Source organism: Suricata suricatta, chromosome 1, assembly GCF_006229205.1.
Source record: "Suricata suricatta isolate VVHF042 chromosome 1, meerkat_22Aug2017_6uvM2_HiC, whole genome shotgun sequence".
NCBI classification, from domain to species: domain Eukaryota; kingdom Metazoa; phylum Chordata; class Mammalia; order Carnivora; family Herpestidae; genus Suricata; species Suricata suricatta.
In genome coordinates this window covers 67,173,706-67,188,856 of record NC_043700.1, presented here as the reverse complement: position 1 = coordinate 67,188,856, position 15,151 = coordinate 67,173,706, and the positions used below count along the sequence as shown (strand labels likewise).

Here is a 15,151-nt window from a genome sequence, read left to right as displayed (position 1 = left end):
TATGTGCACAGAAACGATCTGGGCTGCCTTCAGTCCAAAGAGCAGAGTGCAAAGAGATGCGAAAATGGGAACTATCATATATTGATCTCTTAGCATATGCCAGACATTTTCCCAAGTACTTATGCATTATCACCTCTGTCTATGAAAATTCTACAAGCAAAGTATTTGTTTTCATTTTATAGATATAAAACTAAACTCATGTTCATAGAACTCTAACATCTGGGTTCTTCATCGCAGACCCCACCACACCCAAATATTTTTAATTAAACTTCTAATTTTCTCTCTTAAACTTCATAGTCAATCTATTATCATAAACAAAGCCATCATGTAACAGGACTCTTGAAATAAAAGTCACGATAGCTAATCTTTGCCTTCCTTTTATCTATAACTAATTAGGCTACCATTTGCTTCTCTCACAAATTAGCGTAGTTGACTTTTAAAGAAAATAATGAGATCTAGTGGATATATTATACACCTTGTAATAAGATGTATAAGATTGTAAACCCAGGCTCCATCCTTATTATTCAAGTGAGCTTACAAGTTCTTTTAGCCAATTTTCTCAATTGCAAAACTGAAAAAGTACCTAATTCACAAAATTACTCTAAGAGTTAAAACTGTGCACGTAAAGTGCTGGTTATAGTTCATCTAATTTGTGAAACTTTTTCAATAAATTCCCTGTGAAGTTTTAATCATAGGCTCAAAACTCCATCACTTGTAAAATTGCTTTTGAATATTTGGTGAATAAATAGTTCCCTTTTTTTTCCGATTCTAAATTTGAATTCTAAAGTTAAACACATTTCTAAATCTTTATTTTCCTTTTCCTTTCTGCTTCATGCTTACAAGGTTTTGGCTACCAAAAAATAAAAACAAAAATAAACCACATCCATCATATGTACGGTATTCTTGCCTGGTTTCACCGATTACTTCACCCCCCACATTTTTCATAAGAAGTCAGGTGTATTATTTTATTTTTAAAGCCAACATTCTAGGTTAAATCTAAAAATATATAAGAATAATGGAACATTCACCTAAAGTGTTTCTCCCCCCTTTTTAAAGCATTTTTTCATTGTTGCATGCATGAACAATATGGCTTTAGTATTAGAGTTTAGAAGGTAATGAAAATGTGTGCTGTGGAGCAGGAGAGCAATGTGGAAACCCGATAGCACATTAGTTATTTCTTAATTGATTCTGAAAGTTTCAATTATTGAAGTAAAAAACTTTGAATGATGCTTATTTAATTAAGTCATTTTTGTGGATCAAGTAATCCTTACCTATTATTTGCATGTTATTTATTTTCACCTGTGGCATTTGTTAAATTTTTTATGGATTTCTTCTTCGATTGACACTTTATTTTCCAAAATAAAAGCCTGTTAAAAAATATTTATTTACCATATAGTCACTAGTAGGTTTATAAGCAATAAATAAATAAATAAATAAATAAATAAATAAATAAAATGAGCTTATATTTAAGACTTTATAGGAAATTTATTGGATCTGTTTACAAATTAAGTCAAGGATGGATTTCTCAAAGATGATGCATACATAATATTAACAAACAATGAAAAGTTAAATATCTACTAATGTAGATTCAACAATGTCTATTAGAGATAAAATTAGCAGGTATAAAGTCAATGTTACACATCAGCATAATAGAAATATAACAAAATAATGTCCAAATATCGGTGAATACACAAACAAAAGCTTGCAGAAATCACATGTAAGTTGAGCAGCTCTCCGAAGGAAGTCTCCTCTATGCAGCAATCCAGAGACACAGAAGGCCTCATCTTATAACTGTGGTCTCCACTCCCCGTGCTGTGCTGCTGACGGCAGGTGAACAGAGCTGAGTGGAGCATACAAGCTCTTCAATGCCTTGGTACAGAAGTGACGCCCATCACTTTTGTTCACATTTCATTACCTAGATCAAGTCAATAGTCTCACCTAATTAAAAAAGGACTTGGAAGGTTTGGTCTTCTTGTGAGACCATAAACAAAGAAAAACTAGTAATGGATGAAAATTAGAAACCACTACTATAGTCAAAAGATATTTTTAATTGTATTCATTTAATAAAAACACACTGAGTCCCCTTTATGTGCCAAAGGCTGTGCTATATACTGAGGATGTTAAAATGATCAAAAATAGGAATTTCTTAAACCTCCTGATAGCTTACTGTTCATAGAGAGATGTCCACTCACCATTCTTTTCTTTTTTTAAGTTTTTCAAATGTTTATTTATTTTTGAGAGACAGAGAGATAGAGACAGAGGGAGAAAGAGAAGGAGACAGAATCTGAAGAGGGCTCCAGGCTCTATGGAGCCTGATGTGAAGCCAGACGTGGAGCTCCACGTGAAGCCCAGCGTGGAGCTCGAACTCACAAACCATGAGATCATGGCTTGAGCTTAAGTCAGACGCTTAACCCACTGAGCCACCCACATGGCTCTCCCCTCATTATCCTTAAGTAAACAGTGCAACTCTCAACCAGTCCATTGAAATCATTCTTGATCCAAACAGAATGACCGATGGGCTTCATGCTTGTTATAAGTGTACAAAACAGCTCCTGGTTGACCTTGAACTACAAACTCTGGCCTTGGTACTTTTGCATTATTGTATCTGGCCTAATCAAAGTTACAGCCTTATAAAGATTGCATAACTGAGCACACAGGGGTGCAGCTGCTGCAGCTTGACTTTCCAGGAAGCATGTGCGGGCACAGTATTTGCTACTTGTATAAATAAAGCAAGCAGGCTGGATTCAGAGGAGTTATATTAAATATTAGTTTTCAATCTTGGAAAGCAGCATTAGATATGCTGCCCTAAATTTCATACTGCATTCAGCATCAAAAGATGAAAAAACATACAAATGAAATTAAGAGGTATGGGGCTTGCTACAGGCTCCGGGGTCATTCCTCTCTGGTCCCATTGTGACTTTAGATTGGTTAGTTACATATGAGGGAATAATTTCCATGAAAGGCAGGTTTCATACCTAAGGTTGCTGTTTGTTTTTAGTAGGAGACAATGACACCAGGTTCTGTACCATAATCCCAAAAGCTCTTGGGAAAAGTTATTTTTGAAAAGAATTTTTTTTCTATACAAAAACATGGGCTAAATGGGGAAATAAAAATTAAAGGGATTTCATAGATTTAAATGGATTTAAACATATTACAAAAAATTAAGATACTTCTTATACTCATAAGAAACTTAAATAATGTTAGCAGTAAAGAAAGAATGAAAATAAAACAGAGTCCCAACAAAGATGAAGGCAAGACTGGATAATATCTGTGATGCTAGTGGTATCTATTACAATGTAGCCCAAGGCCTCTCTAAAGGTGGTCATAAATACACTTGACCCAAAATAGACAGAGGCTACAGAGAGAGTCTGGATTCTAAATTGAATAATTTGCCAGTACGCTGAATCCCTCAGGTACAAGTGACATTTAGTATTCAAGCCATTTCCCAGAGTCAGTGCTGAAATCCACAAAATAAAATCTTTGACCCTGGCCATGACATTTCTCTTCAAAATTACCAAACAACTCAGTTTGAATGGTAAGGCATCTTTAATAAATGTTCAAAAGATGTAACAAATATAGGCTATGAGTCCTTGCCATCTAAAAACCATTATACTAATTGATTCCTTGCCAAATGTTCTCTCTGATTAAATTACTCATAAGAAATGACCATGAAAGCAGTTCTCCAGTGAAAGAAATCTCAAGCCATTTTGATGTTTGCAAATCACTGTTGGTTTTGACTTCTGGTAGTGCGTATTCCAAGATATGATTCAATTAAATAAGGAGAAGCACACGACTATTCCAGGATGTTAAAGAAGTATTAGAAATGATCTTTCCTTTTATAGGATCTGTAATCCTGAATAAATGCACTAAAAGAAAAACCTGTCTTAATCATAACAAAACACCATAGATATGGTGGCTTTAACAATAGGGATTTATTTCGTACAGCTCTGGAGACTGAGCAATCCAAGATCAAGCTGCCAGTAAGCTAGGTTCCATTTCTGAGACCTCTTTTTTTTGCCTTGTAGGTGGCTGTCACCTTGCTGTGTGCTCTTATAAACTCTTCTTTTGTGCGTGTGAGGTGAATAACCAAGTTCTCTAGTGCCTTATAAGGACAGTAATTCATCATAAGGGCCCTCATGACCTAATCTAAACTGAATTCTCTCCAGAAACCCCATCTCCAAATACCATTACACTGGGGGTCAAGGCTTCAACTTGTGAATTTTAGGGGGACACAAACACTCTGTCTATAACAAGAGCTGTATAAGCATAAAAGTACCACTTTCTGGAAAAGTAAAAAAGCATTAGAAATTACTCTTTTCCTTATAGAGCATTTAAATGAGAGAAACTTGTGAACAAACCCATGAAACAAACAATAATCAAAATATGATCATACCTAATGCTATAAGGCAGTTTATAAAAATAGTTATTCTGAAAATGAATGAATAAATATATAAATAATTATGGTGTACATTGATAATAATAAATAAATATATGGATATATTTTTGGTAAATGTACAATATAGTATAGACTATAATGGATAACATATATTTACCCTAGAGAAAGATATAGTATAGTTAATATGGTCATAAAAAATATAAATGCTATATGACTTTCTGGAAGATATAAGATTTATATTGGGTTTTATGTTGTAAACTATAATATCAACTCTAGTTACAAATCCCAATCAATTTTATTGCCAATATACATCACAAAAAAAAGACTTAAAAATGTCATGTCGGCATAGATATTAAAGATATTGCATAAATAGATATGAGTTATAATTATACAAATTTTAACTGCTATACAAACCAGTTTTAAGTATAATTGCTTTTTATTTGAAGTGTTTTTGATGGTCAATATTGTAAGATGTTTGCACTTTATATATTGGGCTTGAGTTCAACAAATATTTCATGTTGAGAAACTCTAGCAATCCAATGATGCTTCTTAAATACAAAAGACTAACCTTACTAACAGGTACAAGAATAAATTTTGTTCATAATGTTTTGTTCTCATTTATGAATATTGCATGTTATTTTGTCTTTTGCCAAGATAAAAAGATTCATCTTAAATAATTTTTAAAAAATTAGTGCTTTCCACAGGCTTGTGACTATAACAATGGCTATTATATTATAATTACATTTGAAATTTTTACTAGATGTTTTACATACATGTTGGGAAATAGGACATCGGACCTCAGCTCTCACTACCGTCCTGGTGTATGAAACGTTTTTTTTATCGGACTTCTGCTTCCAGAGCGCTGGGAACAAGGGACTTGATGAAGTCGCAGGAGGACGTGCTGGATAGAGCCTTCCTGGTCATCAGCCAAGTGCGACAAGAAGCTACAGCATTAGAGATGTACCCCCTCACTGTTGCAAGCTGTTCCTGCTCTGCCCACTCTGTAACTGTCTCTATTGTTCTAGTTAAACATTTACTGCTGACTAAACGTTTACTATGCCCTCCAGGTTTGCTAGGAGGGTATAAAATAAGATGCTGTTCCTAATAAAGTTTGCCATTAGCCCTCAGCTCTTGGTTTGTCTCCTTGTCTTTGGGGGACGTCCACGGTGCCCAGCCTCCCTGGGACCGTCTCTTTTCATGGTGCCTGGTCTTTCTGGGACCGTTCAGCGGTCATGGTGCCCAGCCTCTCTGGGACCATTCGCACTTCCATTAAGGAGCATGGTCACGTTCCCGGAGTTTGGGAACGTCCAGAGGCTGGCAGCCTCTGGAAACATCATTGGGTCTTGCTCCTCTCTCTCCAGGAACCTCCCACACATACACTATGATAATCTACCTGTAATGGGTTAAATTGTGCCCCCTTTAAATTTATATGTTGAATTTCTAACCTGAGTATCTCAGAATGTAATATTTTGAGAGAGCATCTTTAAAGAAGTAATTAAGTTAAAATGAGATCATTCCTGTGTGTTCTAATGCAATATGACTTTCATCCTATTAACAAGAGGCGACCAGGGCACAGACAAGTAGAGAGGGAAGACCATGGGAAAACGCAAGAGAAGATGACCATTTGTAAGCCGAGGAGACAGCCCTCAGAAGAAACTAATCATCTCAGCACCTTGATGGTGGACTTCTAGCCTCCAGGACTGTAAGAAAATAAATTCCTGTTATTTAAGCCTCCAGTCTCTGGTATTCTATAATGCCAGCCCTAGGAGACTAATATGCTGGCTACCACCATTTACAAGGGAAAAACAAGAGTCAGAGGGGTTGATTTACTCACTGTAGGGTAAGGGTAACTTGGTATAGCATAAGTTATCATAAATCATTATTTACATTTTATGAAGAATTATGTGGAAAAGGGCTAATTTATTACTCTTTAAATTTTTTTTGAATGTTAGATGAATTATCTACCATTTCAAATTTCTCAGTTGAAATGGTTTTCTTTATGTATGTTACTAAATTAAACTGATACAGCATGTACATAATAAGATACAACAAGATAAAAAAAATTAAGAGAACCACTTGTACACATTCTGGCGGGATATGTCTTCTTCCAAACCCTTAGAGAAATTTCAAAGCAATAAAAATACCTGCTTTTTATAAAACTATGCTTACAAGAAAAACTTAAAATAATTCAAATCAATGTTTGCCTTATTTTGTTGTTAGTTATAAGTAAATTTATTTCCTTTTTCCTATGGGGTTCAAAATTAGCAAGATGAAATAAAAATCAAATATTTCTGCCAATTAAATAGGTTAAAAAATTTTTTTAATCAAGTGAATATATAATATTGCTTGGTTGTAGCTTTTTTTGTCTCTTCAACTTTCAGTATTTCTATTAATCTTCTCCAGGGAACTATGGTATAGTTTTGGGGATTTTATCCTACTTTAATGAGTTTGACAGTTGGAGGAGAGCTAGAACTCCAATCAAAATATCTCTATAAGCTAAACAAAGAGGCCTGTCACAGATCCATGGGTGTTGACAAAAGACACAAGACCTTTGGGCCAGAGATAAAGGACTGAATTACAGCAAAAGCAGGGGCAAGATTGTTAGCATTGTCCTACTGAGTCTCTGCACCCAAAATCTCATGGTAAAGCCCATGGGGCCAGGTGGAGGCTACATGTGCAATGGAATGTGCCATGTGAATCCACATTCTAGGGAATCCACTACTTTCATGCTAAGTAGTAAGTAAATCTGTCATCTTTCTGCGAAATAACTAGGTGCATACAGAACTATTTGAAGCATTCTTGCAGTGTATTTCTTCACTTCTTAAGACTGCCAGCTGCATAAACAATGCTGAGAAGTGGTCTGGTAAAGGACAAAGTCTTGTGATTTTTGTAAACTCAAGATATACAAGAATGCAAGAGGCCTGTACCAAACTGCCTCTTAATTGCCATCGTGTGTGTGTAGCATATACATGTATGACATATGTGATATATATTATTTCATATATTTTATACGTTACATGTGATTATATAGAATATACGATATAATATATATGTAATATAGACTATTAATATCATACATAATATATATAGTCAGATATGTCACATATATACCGTATTTGTGTATGTACCATAAATATGTGTGTGTGTGTGTGTGTGTGTGTGTGTGTGTACACATAGAATGGGTCTGTAGAGAGTTTAGCTAAGCTACTCCACGGTACTATTCCTTCCACACTGATTCTGTTTAACCAAGCCGCCTGCAAGAACTTTAACATGTCACTGGCCCTTCACACAAGTACACGCCCTGGGTAACAGCTGGAGAGCCCCAGGCAAATGTAAGTTCTTGGTATGATTTCTTAACAGCCCTGTAATCAATAAGGCTGTGGTCAACAGTCTCCACTGCCTCCTAACAAAGGACAAAGGCTGTGTCCCAGGTCCAATAGCTATCTGCACTCTGTCTTGACCTCCCCAGATGGCTCCTCTAGACATTCTGGATCCTTCCTCCAGGACCTTAGGATAATAAGCTTCTCTACTTCAGTTTCTCTTGTGGTCTGTTGCTTAACTGTGGCTCACCATTTGGCAACTTGTGCTTCACTTAGTAAGTGTTAATGTGACAAATTCGTAACATGATCCATACATCATTTATATTTATTGCTCACAATACAATTATGAGTACTAATCATTAACCATTTTTGAGAAGTAAATTTAAGTCTTAAAAACATGTATCTCCCAAGGAGAGTGGTAATTCCATGATTCTGAATTCTAAGATTAAACTTTCAAACTCTCTGTTCTAGGGCAGAAGTAAATTAGTAAAACATGTGTTAGGGGAATCCATAAGAATTATTATTTCCCCCAGCACTGTTGTGAATTTAGGACAGGTATGTTAGGTATGTAGTAGGCTCATTTACTGCAATGCTAATTTCCCCAAAAGATTAAGAGCTATTTGTTTGATTCTCTATATTTTTTTCCTTCTTCTATTCCAAGAAGGTAACTAGTCTTTTTTGTTCCCAAGTCTCAGTAATTTTGTAGCCCTCAATACATAAGAAAATGCTTATTCTGGTTTGGAGATGGGGGTTGCTTAAAAAATTAGGGAGACATTTCAAGGGGTCTTGGATAGTAGACAGGGAGTGAAGATAGACAGACATAAGCTTTGAGATGAAAAGTTAGGAAAAAAATATAGACACTGGCTATTCCACCAAAGAGGAAATAGTTGATAGTCTGTCCTTTAGGGACATCATCAGGAAATGACAGAAGTTGTGAAGTATAGGAAGTGGGACCCATGGTTAGGGAGCATGGTTTGGTTCTACCTTAACCTATGCATTCTAAGTATTCATGAATATCAACACCTGGATTAATAACATTAACTAATAAACACTGAAGACTCCTTGAAGTTTTCCTTCTGTTTAAGATCAATGTTACTTTGTATCAAAAGTATTTGTACCAAAAAGGGTAGTTTGGTGTACTTGAGATTGCCCACAAGCTCATCAAATGAAGATCCAGGCTAGAACTAATAAGATTTAAGGAAAATAATATGACTTTTTTGGAATGCCAAAGTGTGTGAAGAAGTGACATTTACAGCAAATAGGGAACAAGGTAGTACTTGATATAAACTGAACTGAACTGAACACCATCACCCTCAGAATAGTATTTAACCTAAAGATTCTGGACTATTTCAATTCAATTCACTTATAATTCAGAGGGTGATGGTGTCTTATATAAGACACCATTACCTAACCCAAGGTCATGTTTTATTTTACCTACTGGTATTTACGCAGTGGAAATACATCCCTAATTTGGGGAGTGAAGATAGACTAAAATCTGATTAATGTGGAAAAGGAACATTACAAGAAACCAATACATTAAAAGTACATTAAAAGTAACAAATGGAACAGCAAAACCTAAACAGTTTGTGCAATGCAAATGTTTCCTCCTCCATGTCTCTCTTTTTCCTTGAAAGATTTTGATGAGGAATTCAGGTTATTTGTTCTCTAATTTCTCACGGTCTACATGTTGTGCATTACATAATCATGATATCATTTAACTTGTTTCTTCCATATTTCTTTTGAGTCATTGATTTTCTTCTTTAAATAGATAACTATAAGCTTGATTAAGTTGAGATTTTTTCCCCCCCAAAAAGCTCTTTTAATCTGTAAATGTCTTATCTGAGAAACCTTTGCTGGGGTGCCTGGGTGGCTCAGTTGTTTGAGTGTTTGACTCTTGATTTCGGCTCAGGTTGTGATGTTGCAGTTGTGAGATCAAGCCCTGCATTGGGCTCTGTGCTTAGTGTGGAGCCTACTTGGTATTCTCTTTTGGTGTTTCTCTGCCCCTTACCCTCTCACTATCTCTGAAAATAAATTAAAAAAAAAAACCTTTTTTTAAAGAAACAATTGCTTAACCCAAGGTCAAAACATAGAAGTAAAATTATAATCTTGGGTTAGATGATGGTTTTTGAGCTACAACATCAAAAACATAAACAACAAATGAAAAATAAATTAAAAAGACTGTAATACTATTACAAATTACTTTGCTTCAAAGTACATCATCAAGAAAATGAGAAGACAGTCCACAGAATGGGAGAAAATATTTACAAATCATATATCTGATAAGGGATAGTATTCAAATTAATAAAGAAAACTCTTTTACTCAAAAATAAGAAGACAAACAACAATTTAAAAATGAACAAAGAATCTAAATAGACATTTTTTAAAGAAGATATACAAAAGCTAAATAAACAGGAAAAATGCTGAACATCATTAGACATTAAGGAAATGCAAATCAAAACTAGATACTATTTCATATCCACTAGGATAGATACAATAAAAAAGGCATACAATAGGTCAAAAGTGTTGGTAAGGGCTTAGAGAAATTAGAACCTTTATGCATTTGTTTGTGGGACTATAAAATGAAAACACTTTTGAAAACACACTTGTGTATCCTCAAAATGTTAAATATACAGTTACCACAGAGCTCCCCCAGGTATATACTGAAGCTACATGAAAATACACAACCCCCTCAAAACTTTGTACATCAACACAGTAGCATTGTTACTAATATACAAAGAATGGATATAATCCAATGATTATCAATTGATGAACACATACATAAATTGTGGTCTCTTCTTATAATATAATATTTGATAATAAAAAGAACGTCCTAGTACATGTTATACCATGGATGAAACTTGAATAGATACTAAGTGAAAAAAGACAGTCACAAAACACCACATGCTGTATTCTTCCACTTATATAAAATATCAGGAGTAACAAATCTATAGAGATATAAAGTAGATTAGTGGTTGTATATGGCTAGAAGTTTTATGGAGGGAGAATGGGGAGTGAAATCTGATGGGTATGGCTTTTTTCCTTTTAAAGAAGGAACAGAAATGTTCTAAAATTAGATTCTGCTGATGGTTGCACAACTTTGCAAATGTACTTAAAAACATTAGATTGTACACTTTAAATGGGTGTATGGTATGGCATGTGCATTGTATCAGTAAATCTATGAAGAAAGAAGGAAGGCAGGCAGGCAGAAGGAAGGAAGGATGGAAGGAAGGAAGGAAAGAAGGAATAAGCATGCAATTGTCTAGAAGTCAGAAAATGGGGTTCCAATCTCAGTGAGCCAGTATGTCTTGAAACATCTCTTAAGTTCTTAGCCTCAAATTGATTTTAGTTTTTTCATGTAAAAATGAGAGGTTTAGATTAGGTTATCCTATTAGTCATTTTTGGTGAATAATCAGATTTGTAAATTAAAAGAACATTCTTCACTTAATTATCATAATAAATCTTAATAAATTTTTGATTTCTTATATTTTTGTGTCATTAATCTCCCTTTGAGTAATTTATTAAGTTCATTATAGTTTCCAGAAAATAGTTAACACCTGCCAAACCAAAACAAGGCAATGGGAGAGTTCACTGTATTAGTGTTCTTGGCTGATGTCTGTTTCATGAGATTCTTGGACTCTGGTATCATTGGTCCTGTCATGAAGGCTGTCATAGAATATTCAAGCTATCAAACATATTTTTCTGTGCAATAACAAAAATAAATAAATGAGTTCAATATTCATATGTGGTACACCTATATATTATTTAAATATATTTTGTCATCATTTATACTTTGAAGACTGTAAAAGGAAATGTTAGTGATTTGTCAACAAGAAAAATTTCCTTTGTTTTCTGCTGGCATAGATCTTCTATTACCTCTACTAATGTTGTGTGGAATAAAATGTACAATTAAAAAGATCATGCTATAATAATGGCCTTGCTGATCAAAGCAAAACTAAGCTACTTTAGTCATATTTTTCTGATTTGCTATATTTTCCTTCAGGTAATGAAAGGTAGCCTTCATGCAGTACACAAAGACTGTTCACCACCTTCTGCAAACATAGGAGCATTACATAAAAGGAAATGTGTATGAGAAACTTAATAATTTAAAATAATAAATATAATTTAAATAATTATTAATTTAAAATAGTACTTGAAAATAAATTAATGTAAGTAATTTAAATTTGTTATACGTTCCTTGGTATTTTACATAAATTTCTAGAGAATTCTAATACTGCATAGAAAAGGCTAGCTATAGACAACTGGTTTATATAGTTAACCAATTTGGCTTCTAGATGGAACTTTCCATATATTACACCCTCCACTGTGTTTTGAGAGTTGCCATTATTTTACCTGGACATGGCTAATGAGATTAACCAAAGAAAAGCATTAACTTCTCATCTTATACCCTTTTTTTAAATTATTTTATTTGTAACTTATTGATGTCAAGGTAGGACTGACTTTTTTAGTAATATAAAAATCATTTGAAAGTATATTTGCTTGGAAACTGCATTTAACCTAATGTTTTACCATATCTGAATTGTTTCTATTATTTTAAAGATTATAGATTTATAATATGTAATAAACAGACTTCTATGCTGAATTGTAAGAAACTCAAGTGGGATTCAAATGACTTTAGTTACTTTAGCAAGTCATTTACAGTTCTTTTTGCTTGTTTGTTTTCCTTTCTTTTCTTGCTTACAAATGAGGTAAACATACAGACCAAAACAATATAAATCTCTTTAGTGTACTCTTTGGTGAACACCATCATGTATTCAGCACCCAGATTTAAAAATGGAACACAGCTAGTGTCCCAGATGCTTCCCCATACCGCCTAGTGTTCCTCAAAGGAACTGTTATTTGGGTTTCTAACATGATCAATTCGCTCGACCTGATTTGGTATTCATTGGGTTGAAATAAAAGAGCACTCTCTCCTATTACTGAAAATACTTACAATTATCCTTTTTGTTGGTATACAGTATGCCACTTTGTAAATATACCACAATTTACTTGTTCATTTTACTCTTGGTAGAGATTTGAGTAGTTTCTTGTTTGCGTCTTCTATAAATATTGCTGCTATAGCATTTTAATATATGTCTTTGGAGAAAGAAAGAACACATTTCTTTAAGGTCTATACCAAGAATGGGATTTCTGGATCAAAGCATATGCAAGTGTTCAGCTTTAGTAGAAAGTACGAAACAGGTTTTCAACTGTTTTAAATGTTTATTTATGTTTGAGGGAGAGAGAGAGAGAGAGAGAGAGAGAGAGAGAGAGAGGGAGAGAGAGGGAGAACTAGTAGGAGAAGGGCAGAGAGAGAGGTGGGCAGAGGATTTGAAGTGGGCTCTGCACTGACAGCAGAAATCCCAGTGCAGGGTTCCAACTCACCAGCCATGATATCATGACCTGAGCCAAATCAGATGCTTAACCACTGAGCCACCCAGGTGCCCCAAGTTTTTCAAAGTGCTGGACCAGCCACATGAATGTTTCAGTTGTGACACTGGTCAACATTTGATATTTTCAATACTCCATTATAATATTTTTCATTTTGCCATTCTGATGGATATGAGGTGTGATTACATTGTGGTTTTAATTGGTATTTTCTTGATAACGATGAAGCTTAGTGCAATTTTATATATTTCTTTGACCACTTATATGTCCTTTTTTGTGAAAACTGTCCAAATATTTTGCTTGTTTTTTTAAAATTCGAATTTCTAATTCTTCTATCTCACTTAACATTAACAAGAAGAGAAAAAGAACTCCATTTGATTGCTTTAAATTCTCTCCAATTTCTATCATTTTCTAATATGTAGACGAGACTCCTCCTATAACTTCAATCTCTTTGGGAACTCACATCCTTATCTTAGAACTTGCCCCAGGAGTTTGCTCTATTATTTTCTTTTAATTAATTAACGCTACATTTACTTCATGTCGACTTATTCTTTGATATTCTTCCTTCTTTAAATTTTTTTTTATGTTTTTGCTTAGTTTTGAGAAAGAGAGAAAGAGAGAGAGGGGGAGAGAGAGAGAGCATGAAGAGGGGAGGGTCAGAGAGAGAGGGAGACACAGAATCCGAAGACAGGCTCCAGGCTTTGAGCTAGCTGTCAGCACAGAGCCCAACGCGGGGCTCGAACCCACAAACAGTGAGATCATGACCTGAGTTGAAGTCAGAAGCTAAACCAACTGAGCCACCCAGGCACCCCTTTATTCTCCCTTCTTTCGAAGAAGGAAGGGTATCTTTTATTTCAGCTTAGCATCTTGTATTAAACTACCTCAGATTTATTTATGTTTCCTATTTGTTTTTTAATTTTTTATTACTGATCTCATTTAGACTCTATTTTCAACATTCAGCAGCATTTAAAAGGCAGAAAAAAATGAATTCAGGCAGAGAGAATAGGATGTGCAAACCTGTAGAAGCAGGCTATTTTACTAAGGAAGCTCATATTTTGACAGACAGTAATAGATAAAGTTTAAGAGTTAGGAAACTGGTTTATAAACCTTGTATTTCTAATACATGTAGTTGATTTTTGCTTAAAGAAATGAAATGAAATGAAATGAAATGAAATGAAATGAAATGAAATGAAACAAAAGAAAGAAAGAAAGAAAGAAAGAAAGAAAGAAAGAAAGAAAGAGAGAGAGAGAGAGAGAGAGAGAGAGGGAGGGAGGGAGGGAGGGAGGGAGGGAGGGAGGAAGGAAGGAAGGAAGGAAGGAAGGAAGAACACAGAGAGGAAGAGTTGGCCTAAAACAGTGTGGAGGGAGGGAGGGAGAGGTCTTGTCCTTTGTGAAGTGCACACAAACAAATCACTCCTTCCTCAAACAAATCTGGGGTCTTGGTTTCTGGTAATATTGGACAAGATTATTCAAATTTACTCACCTGTATGAGTCTTCTAGGGTTGTTGCACAAAATGCCACAACCTGGGAGGCTTAAACAACAGATATGTATCATCTCCCAGTCCTGGAGACGGGAAGTCTGAGATCAAGTTGTCAGCAGGAATGGTTCCTTCTGAGGGCTGTGAAGAAGAATCCACTCCAGGCCTCTCCCCTGGCAGTTGGTAGCTTGCTGGCCATTTGTGGTATTCCTTGACTTCTAGGAGCATCAAGGCAGTCTCTGTCTTCAACACCACAGGACTTTCTCCCCATGTGTGTGTCTGTGTCTAAATGTCACCTTCTTCTAAGAACACTAATCATATTGCATTAGGATCTACCCTATTCCAGTATAACTGCATCCTAACTTAGTTACATATTCAAAGGCCCTATTTCCAAATAAGGTCCCATTCTGAAGTACTGGACACTGGGATTTCAACATACAAGTTTTTGAAAAAAATGATTCAACCCATAACATCATATATTGAAAACAACTAAAAATTATGGATGGAATAGTTTTTTTTTAATTTTTAAAACATTTTAAAATTATTTTTAATGTTTTATTTTTATTTATTTT

General features: G+C 34.8%; 1 long non-coding RNA gene across 1 annotated transcript in view; it reads left to right on the top strand.

Annotated features, from left to right (window-relative positions):
• Positions 1–5,516, top strand: part of LOC115301431 — a 35,061-nt gene extending 29,545 nt beyond the window's left edge. Inside the window, exon 3 of the long non-coding RNA XR_003913120.1 lies at positions 5,255–5,516. This is a non-coding gene — a long non-coding RNA (uncharacterized LOC115301431). The remainder of the gene's footprint in view (positions 1–5,254) is intronic.
• Positions 5,517–15,151: the final 9,635 nt, after the last annotated feature.